This window comes from Chelonia mydas, chromosome 10, assembly GCF_015237465.2.
Source record: "Chelonia mydas isolate rCheMyd1 chromosome 10, rCheMyd1.pri.v2, whole genome shotgun sequence".
Classification (NCBI taxonomy): domain Eukaryota; kingdom Metazoa; phylum Chordata; order Testudines; family Cheloniidae; genus Chelonia; species Chelonia mydas.
This window is the reverse complement of record NC_051250.2, coordinates 50,539,906-50,550,203: the sequence shown is the minus strand read 5'-3', so window position 1 is coordinate 50,550,203 and position 10,298 is coordinate 50,539,906.

Sequence of the window (10,298 nt, the reverse complement as noted above, 5' to 3'; positions counted from 1 at the left end):
TAAAGCCAGCTGCGACTATAGGAAGGCCACAATCTGCTTGGCGCACCAACACAGTTTACACAGGAAAGGGTGTGTGTGAGGGGAACTTACTGGGGACTGACCCACATACAGGCTCTCACCAGGGCCAATTTCCAGTTAGGCACATTAGGCATGTGCCTGGGGCACCGGTGTTCTAGGGGCACCTAAAAATTCAAAGTTTGCTGTGCATGGTTCCCAGAAGGGTGCGGGGCCGGCAGAAGGGGAGACAGCCTCATGCAGCCCTGCTGGAGTGCTCCTGCCAGCAGGGAAAGCAAAAGAGCCCCCTGTGTAGGGTTGCCAACTTTCTAACAGCAGAAAACCGAACACCTTTGCCCTGCCCCGCCCCTTCTCTGAGGCCCCATCCCTCACTCCCTCCATCTCCCCCACCATTACTCACCATTATTTTCACTGGGCTGGGGCAGGCCGCTGAGGTGTAGGAGGGGGTGAGGCTCCGGCTAGGATCAGAAATGAGGGGTTCAGGGTTTGGGAGAGGGCTCCGGGCTGGGGAAGGGGTGAGGTGCAGGAAGGGAGGAGGGTTCTGGCTGGAGGTGCGGGCTCTGGAGTAGTGCCGGGGATGAGAGGTTTGGGGTGCAGGAGGGGGTTGGGAGGTGGGGGCCGAGGGGTTCGGAGTGTGGGAGGAGGCTCCGGGATTGTGGTGTGGGAGGTGATATGAGCTCTAGGTTGGGGGTGCTGGCTCCAAGGTGGGGAAATGAAGGGTTTGGAGTGCAGGAGGGGACTCCGGGCTGGGGAACGGGGTTGGGGCATGGGCTCTGGGAGGGAGTTTGGGTGCAGGGGGGCTCAGGGCTAGGGCAGTGGGGTGGGGTGAAGGAGGGGGCTTCTGGCATGGGCTCTGGGCGGTGCTTACCTCAGGCAGCTCCCGGAAGTGGCCGGCATGTCCAGCTCCTAGACGGAGGGGTGGCCAGTGGACTCTGTGCACTGCCCCGTCCGCAAGCACCGCCCCTGCAGCTCCCATTGGTTGCGGTTCCTGGCCAATGGGAGCTGTGGAGCCAGCGCTCAGAGGGGCAGCACATAGAGCCCCCGTGGCTTCCCCTACACCTAGGAGCCAGAGGGATATGCCAGCTGCTTCCTGGCATCTGAGCAGAGCTGGGTAGGGAGCCTGCCAGCCCTACTGCACTGCCAACCAGATTTTTAACAGCCTAGTCAGGGGTGCTGACTGGAGCCATCAGGGTCCCTTTTCGACCAGGTGTTCTGGTCAAAAACCAGACACTTGGCAACCCTACCCCTGTGGCAGGAGAAGAGCTCAGCAGCCCAGTGCAGGACGCCCTGCCAGGCAAGTGGGTCCTGAGGGAACCCGGCCTGGATAGGACCTGCTCCTGCTCCAGCCTGTCTGATCACGCCACTCCCAGCAGACACAGTCACCTCCCACAGGGGCCGGTGAGTGCAGCTGGTGGGTAGGGCATGGGAGAGTGGGGGATTTGTGGAGGAACTGGGGGGGTTGTGGGGGAGATGTGTGTGTGCTGAGGTGCTGGGCAGTGGGGGAGGCTGTGTGGGGCACTGGACAGTTGTGGTGATAGGGCTGTGCAGGAGGTGCTGGTTGGGGGGTGGGGGTGTTAGGGTTGCCAGTTCTGGTTTGATGTATTTCTGGAGGTTTCATTGCATCATATAATATTTAATTGAATATTAATCTTTAATTGCTGGAGAGAGTTGGCAACCCTACGTGCTATGCAGGACGCTGTGCAGTTGTGGTGGCGGGTTCTCTGGCCTGGGTAGCCGGGGGCGCTGAAAATGCTGTGCCTAGCCCTGGCTCTCACTGGAGAGAAATCAACGTTTAGCAATAGAAAAACAACCTTCTCTTCTGCTTCCCCTTTTCAGCCAAGGAATTTAAAGTAATTTTTACTAACCTCAAACTTAGGAATGGACTAAAACATGCAAGGAAAATCCTGATGTCCTTCTCTGCTGTCACTCCCACTTCCAGCCATTTTATCTCCACAGAGCTTTCTTTAGACTCCTCCTCCTTGCTTTGCTTTCTCTCTCCCTTTTTATTTTCTCTTATTGCCTCTTTCCCCTCCTGAACCTCTATCTAGTTTTCCCTCCCACAGCGTCTTCTCCTTCTTGTCACCACTCAGGTCAGCAGCACCCAGCCTAGTTCACCTCAAAGGCTGTATCTGTGGCTTAGCCTGTTTTAATCCTTGGGGAAAATCATTTGGAGTTTATTTGCAGCGTTTTGAAGACACTCAAATGAGCGCAGTCAGCAAGTGCCAGCAATATCATATTTCAGACGACTACGCTTAATTGTGATGTAGACAGGCTCAGCCACTCCCCTCCAAAACTCTTCATTTACTAATCAGCTACTTTATCCTTTAGAGCAGTGCTTCTCAAGCTATCTGATGTGAGGGACCAGCAATTTTTTTTTCCAGTGTGCGCACAGACCGGCAGCCGATGGCTCGCGGACCGGCACCAATCCGTGGACCACCACTTCAAGTAGCACTGCTTTAGACCACTCTCTAATGAGATGATTCGAACAACCTGTGACTCCTTGCCATCCTGGCTGAACTGATAATGAGGCTCAGCTGCCTTTCCGAAGACCCACGCAAGCTCCAGAAGGATGTGTAAAACCTAGCTAGGATAATGCAGACTCTTCAAGTCCCTAGTGCCAGCTGCTGGCTTTCAATCCATTGCTGAGTACTCAGAGACAGCACTGATGACAGGGACTTACCCCAGAATACACTATGAAGAGGGATAAGGGTTCACTTGCTGAATCCCAAAGGACTTTTTTTCTTAGAAGTCCATTAAGAGAAAGAAGCGACCAGCTTACACATCTCAGCCAAAAAGGAGGACTTAGCTCTCACCCAGTGAATCCTTATTACAAGGAGACTAAATGGCCTCAATTTTTAACAGAAGAGACTTGATCTTCTGTAGATACTGAGCATTAAGACCCAGACAACCATGAACACTATGTTTGAGCCTGACTGACCCATGCTGGGGAAGGCCGCTTGATGGAAAGAGAAGAGGCTATTTATTGCATGGGAGAATTACTTGGGGGGAAAGGGCATAGTAATCCACTGCCTGAATTCCTCCACACTCAGGATATGTCAACACAGCAAAGAGAAACCAGCAGCTGGCCTGTGCCAGCCAATGGCTGCAGAGCCGTTTCATTGATGTGCAGACTTCTGGGCTGGGGATGGCGTCTGAGCTCTGGGACCCTCCCACCCTGCAGGGTCCTAGAGGCTGGAATCCAGCACAAGCCCAGAAGTCTGCACAGCAATGAAACAGCCCCAGAGCCCAAGTTGGCTGGCACAGGCCAGCTACGGATGTCTAGTTGTGGTGTAGAGATATCCTCAGTGCCACTGACACACATGCACAAACCACTGCCATGTCCTTCAAATCAGGATCAGCCAATTCTCCAGAAGTTTCCCCAGCATGTGATTTGAAAGTGGATATATTTATAAACAGGACTGAGTGCCCAGTTACTTATGGCTCAGCATGTGTAACTGCTCTTCTTTCCCCACAGAATCAAAAGCCATTCATATTAAAATGCCAACTAGATAAACAGATGTTGCAAGCTGATGCAATGACCTACAATGAAGTAATTTAACTAGAAGAACATTAATTGCAGGCAGTACTTGAAATCAGCAAAACCACTGGGCTTCCTTAAAAGTTGTAACAGGACCCAAATGAGAGATCTAAATCAGTTTGTACAGCTCACCCTGGAAACGGTTCAAACATTTCCTATCACTTCAGGCAGATAACTCCATTTGCAATGCAGATTACACTGATTTTGCTTAAGTAGCTGCAGAAGGCTGGATGATCTACTGCATAATTCATCTCTCCTAATGTCATGCATGTTAAATCAACTAGCTCAGTGATGCAGACTCTTAGAAGGGCCTGTGAACCAATTCTGACTTTAACTCCCCTCCCCCCCACCATTTTGAAAGAACTAGGAAAGGGAACAACACCTAATCTATCCAATACCCACCACTGACTCATTGCTACAATACTGATGGACCAACAGGGAATAGCATATTATTTCATAGGAAGCAGTCATGGAAATTGAAATGGTTTGTGAAAGAGTGGAAAAAGTACATATGTAAATATGTAATTAAAACATGCATTACCTCTTCTCTCACATACACAAAATTAAGTAGCTTTCCTGACCACATCCAAATGTAAACAGTATTAACTTTTGAAAAGTCACTTACACCAAGATATGATCAATGTGTTCATGCAGGGCTCAGAGCTAGTAATAACAGAGCTTTCACTTATTTAAAGGATGCAGACTGAAAAATGTATCTGAGGATGTGAAGGATTTCCTGATGCCCCACACCTTAGTGGTCACATTCCAGTCCCAGTTCCACTCTCTTGGTCCTTGGGTTGGCAGGAGCTAGGTGCATGCTGGAGGGAACATGTGCGGTGCCTGGGAGGAAGAAGCATGCCTTGCATCATGTCACAATGATTCTGCTCTCCAATTTAAGTGTATCTCTGGTTATCCCCCTGCACATGCTAAAGGGTGGGGGGTGACTGTACCTTTTTTGTTTGCTTGTTTTTCTGACTCACGCAGCACTGCTGTGCTGTCTCCAACACACTTCCACTTCAGCCTGTCGTGTCCAGTGCCCTAGGTCCCCACAACTCCCCCAGCCAGCCAGCCAGCTGCTGGACTGCATTGGTGCCAGGCACCAGCTCTGGGGTGCAACTTTGACAAGTCAGCAGTGCACATAGAAAAGAGATGAAATTTGTTCCAGGCAACTGTTGAGGCAACTCCTCTAGGCACTGGCTCTTGAGGGTTGGGATTTCACATCCTCTGAGCCCTACCCCTCTCCAAATGGCTGCATTCTGCAGCAGACAGTAGAAGAATGCACCAGCCTGCAGTGTTGCAACATTTCTGCCACTTGCAGCTCCAACCTGACTGGGACCCTAAATCAGTCTGCTCCTCCGAGGCTGCCAGCAGCCTAAGTGCTCTTGCATTCCATGCCACGTCTTGAGCCCAGCAGGCTTAGTGCGTTAGCCTCCTCCTGCGCTGTTGCTATTTCTTTGTCAGCTGTCTGCTGGCACTGCTATGTTTGACATCATAGGACCTGTGTAACACTTGCTTCTGAGACCCACAGGATCAGCTCCATTTCCCTGCTGCATAAACATCCTGCCTCCAGGTTTGCAAAATGGACAGAAACTCCAGCAGCTTTACACAGCTCTATTCAGCATTTACAGTCAGGTAAAAATCTGACCGACTGCAGAGGAAGAGCATCTGATAGCATTTCTAATATGGCAGCAGCACAGCAGAAAAATTCTTAAATTCTCTCTCTCTCAGGTATTTATATGGCCCCCATTACTGTAATATCTGAACGCCTCACAATCTTTAATTTATTTATCCTTGCAGCACCCCTGTGATGTACAGAAGTGCTATTATCCCCATTCTACAGGTGTGGAACTGTGGCACAGTGTGGATAAGTGACTTGCCCAAGGCTTCACAGAAAGCCTGTGGCAAAACTAAAAACGGAGTCTCCAGTTAACTACTGGACCATCTTTCCCTCTCTATTAATACAAATGCACAGGGAAATAAAGAGATTACACTCATTAATATTTTGCAAAGTTTTATTCGCAAATCAGAATGACAAATATATTTCATGCGTTCTGATAGAGTTTGTATTCTTGCCAGATACTCAATAAAAATCTGAGTATTTCTCCTAGTAAAAACATAGGTACAGAGGTTAAAAACAGCACTGGTGTGTCAATAATAAAATATCCATATTATGTCAATTGATTTATAATAAAATATTTATTTATTCTTTAGTCAGGCTATCGCATCCCTCTTCTTCAGATTCCCAAGGGGCCAGGCATGCATTAAAAATATAGATCTTCTCCCAAAGAGGCAAGTCCTGTAATATGTGCAATCATTATAATGAAGTACATTCTTACATTCTACTTTCAGTATCAAGGGGAAACCTCAAGGCTGTTGTACAAGGACAATTATATTTAAGATTCCAAATCATTAAGAGTGAAATTCACCCCTATGCACAGAGCCAGGATGAGGACTATGCACCACGTAAGTCTTCTAGATAGAACTTAACTAAGTGGTGCTTATATCTTGTACTGGTCCTTCTGCACAGGAGTGAATTTCACCCCAACAGAATACATAGGTGTAGAGGAAAGAAAATATAGTAAAACGTATTAGTAAACCAGTGACTAGAGTTTGCACTGAAACCCCCAAAATATACACAGGCATTGGATTAGTATTTGAAAAAAGATCAGGAAATAGTTTTGCTGAAATATGAGTATTGCCTATAACACCCCCTGGTGGTTCCCTTGCACTGAATGCCACATCCCATACAAGTCATGTGAAGCTACAGCTCACAGAACAGTTTAGTAAGGAAAGGAGGGCAATGCTGTTTTATCTGGGAGTGACAGTACGGTTGTGGTTATTACTGCATACTCATGTTCTTAGTTGCACATGGGGTACAGCCAAAACCAAAGGGCAAAATCCTGAAAAATGCTAACTCATACTGACTTCAGTGGGAGGTGAGTGCCTTCAACTCTTCACAGGACTGGGTCCAAAGCAATGTCAGATGTTATAATCCAGGATGTTACTATAACCAGGGCTCAGGGGCCTGATTTTCAGAGGTGCTGCACACCTGCAGTTCATGCAGACTTCAAATTAGAGCTGTGGGTGCTCAGCACGTCTTTAAATTCTTTCTTTGCTTATCTCAAAATCTCAGGGCCAGAGCTTCATTTCCCATATCCCATCTGACAAACTCAGGCTAATCTGAGCACCATCACCTGGGACAGGACAAAGAGAATCCTGAACTCAGAAACTGGGAGACAAGTGGAGGAGCCATTGATTTTTCAAATATATATTTTTAGTGTTCTCTTTATAAATATTCCTCTGTAGAATGAAAAGAAAATACTTTTTCTATGCACTATTCTCTTGTTATGTATCCATTACTACAGTACAAATTCACTTTTAGTCCAATGTTTAAGTCTACACAAGCTGATGTGTAAAAAAATATAAAAATAGGTAACTGAACGATACACTGAAGACTTGGTCTCCATTAGCTTGTAAACACAGAGGAATTGGGTGAGTGAGTAGAAGAGCAAATATAATTTAAGATGTGGAACCAGGAAAATAACAATATTATTAATGCAATCATACATTAAAATATCAGCACAACAGCTAATAAAACTATATCTATATATTTGAGTGTAGTATATTACAACATATGAACACACTACGGACAGTGTTGAAAGTCCTCAGTATGATTGTACAATATAATTTATCAAAACCTAGGTTTTAATATTGAATTTGTACCATTTATGTTAAAGTAATATTATAATCCCCTTTCATCCTTAATAGTCAGTTGGGCTATCTAGAATTCTGCATAAATACAGAATTGATATTTTGCTTGGTCCATGTGATATAGGTGCATTGTTGCCAGTGTTCAGCAATTACTCACTGTCTGGATACCTTATTAGAAAAGTGATAACAGCTCAGGACTTTAGAAGATGAGAGAGATGAAGAATCGGATATAATACATACTGCTGTACAAACAGTGTAAACTAGTTAAGGATGGTTTTAAGGACATGCATATATGACCAAGTGGCTCGGATACATGAAATATCCCTCTCCTGGAAGTGAACACAAAAATAAATTCCTTGCACACCAAAATAAACACGAATTCTTAGTGACCTAAACTGTAATCATTAGCAAACTTACCTTAACTTGGGAGATATTAAATATTATACACACAGAGAACTGCAGAGAGTAAGCAAAGAAGTAAATGGGTAGAAACATTGCTCTGTTGGGTACCTGGCTGACTCTTCAATATAAAAAGTGCAAAGAGAAGTGTTTGTTCTGCAAAGTGATGCTGACAAGTAAGCCAGACCCAGCGTTCCTCACAATGCCATTCTGGTGTTCAGATGCTGCTGCAGTACCTGCTCTAACTCAGAAGGCAGTTGTCCTCAATTAAAAACAAGGCTTAGTACTCAGGGAACAGTTGATCAAAGCAGAATTAAGTTAATTTTTTAAAAAATGTAGGGAAGCCACCTCAGATTTTACAATAAATATTCCGAACAAGGCTCAAGTCCATATTTCCAATCATCTACCCTAGACTTTTCTACAGTGGCCTATCAGCATAGTATCTAAGTGCTGGTTCAGATTTGTCATGCACAATGTCTCTCTAGCTCTCAGTAATCTAACTTTTCCTCCACTATCATCACTGTTGGGAAGCAGGCACTACTGCTGTGATAAGTGAATTTTTGGAAGCAACTTGTAACAAAAACAAAGATGTAGCACTTATTTCTCTGTGGGGAAAAAGAAAAAGGAGCTAACAAGACAATGCCAGTCACTGAGGCTAATGAGAGAGACGGAAACACAGTAGAAACACTGAGGCAGAGCCTCAGCTGGTCTTAAATTGCCATAATTCCATTAACTTCCATGGAGCTAGGACAAGTTATGCCATCTGAGGCTCCATCTCAAAGAGTTTAGAATCAGACTTCTGAACAAGTCTAACAAGGTAAGGGAAGTCAAGAGCAGCTAAGAAAGTACTGTAGAAATCTAGATGAGAGATAAAAAGATTGCTGCATAATTCTGATACTCTGCAATTGGTCAGTTAGGTATTGTCTTCAATAGGAAAAAAAGGTATATTAACTTAAATTAGCTATCACAAGGCAAAATCCTAGTAAAGACAAGGCACCTGTAGTTTAAAATGAGTTAGCAGATCAAGATAAACCCTAGATAGCCATGTAGTCTTAACCTCAGCCAGCTAACGTGTGCAAACAAACTGCCTGGTCTTCACGAGGGTTTTACCTTGTGTTTGCTAACGCAAATTCAGAATACACCTTTTCATCCTAGTGAAGACAAGGCTTTACAGGCTGAGGATCACCATAGACTTAGCCCTGGTCTACAGCATTGTTGAACATGAGGTAGCCTATTTTTTACATCAACTGCTTCAGACTGTGGTCTGACATTTGGTGGAAACACTCTGCTTTCCATCCCTTTCCTTTGTAATCCTCCTAACTCTATTTTCCCTTCTCTCCTCCAGTCTTTTCTAACCTCCCCAGTTCTTTATCTACCCTTCCTAGCTATCCCTTTCAGTCATTCCTCCTCATGGATAATTTCCCACCTGCTTACCATTGTGCCTCTTCCCTCACACTTTCCTTTCTGCTTCCACTTATGCTACTCTTCCTTCCTGGATGCTGGATACTTCTTCCTGATGCATGTGCTATGCATGTTTTTATCCCCACTTAAAATTGGATATAAAGCTATGACTCAAATTTGATTTTTAATGCTTTGCAAAATGTTCACAGTGAAACCTGAAGCCAGGCAAAATTTACCTGGTGTTATGTTTCAACACAAACTTGCAACTCTAACCTGTTAAAATCTCTAGCTTGGGATGACTGATACAAAACCGTTCAAATCAGGTGAAATTTTGTAGAACAAGCAGTTAATTCAGCTGATTTTGCTTTGTGGTTTTAGCTACATCAAACCCAAAACAAAGGGTTGGTCTCCACTTACTTTTGGTACCAATTTAACTATATTGGCTTAGAAACCAATATAGTTAAAGTGGTGCAACCCCCTAGTGTGGATGCAATTATACCAGTATAGAGCTTATTTTCACAGATTTGTAGAGAATGGTCCCTAGTATAAAGCACAAATAGTCATTGGTCCAAGCAGACAGTATGGGACCGACTCTATAGCCAGTGGCTGAGGCACTCACATGGGAGGAGGAAGACCCCAGATCAAATCCCTGCTCCAATGACTATTTAATTATTTATACACTGTAAAAACTGCTTCAACAGGAGAGACTGAGCGAGCTCCACATCAGAATATTCCATAGCCCAGTGGCTAGGGCACTTTTCTGCATCGAGGGAGCCCCAAGTTCAAATCCTTTCTCCACCTCAGGTAGAAGGGGGAACCGAATCCGGGTTTGCCATGAGTGCCCTAACCACTAGGCTAAAGCTTGTAAGGAAGACAGCAACAGTAGTACCACCACTTCTCCCTGTCTTTTGCCAATGGCATCTCAGTCTTTGGGGAAAAAATTTTTTTTGCTGAAACTATGCAGCCCTTTGTGTTGATTCTGTGAATAGTTTCAGTTTGTTGAGAAATGCATACTGTTTGTTGCAAAAAAAATTCACTCAGGTCCACTCCTTACACCATTTCTGTGCCATCAGGCTAGAGCCTTCGATGATAAAATGGAAAACATGATGACTTTTCATCATGACAAGGATAGCGGTATTATTGCAGACATCTCTCAGACACGTGTATCTGTGTTACTAATAATAATGATAAAAATTATTTGTAAAAGTTTGCTTAAGAAGCAATAACAGCTTCA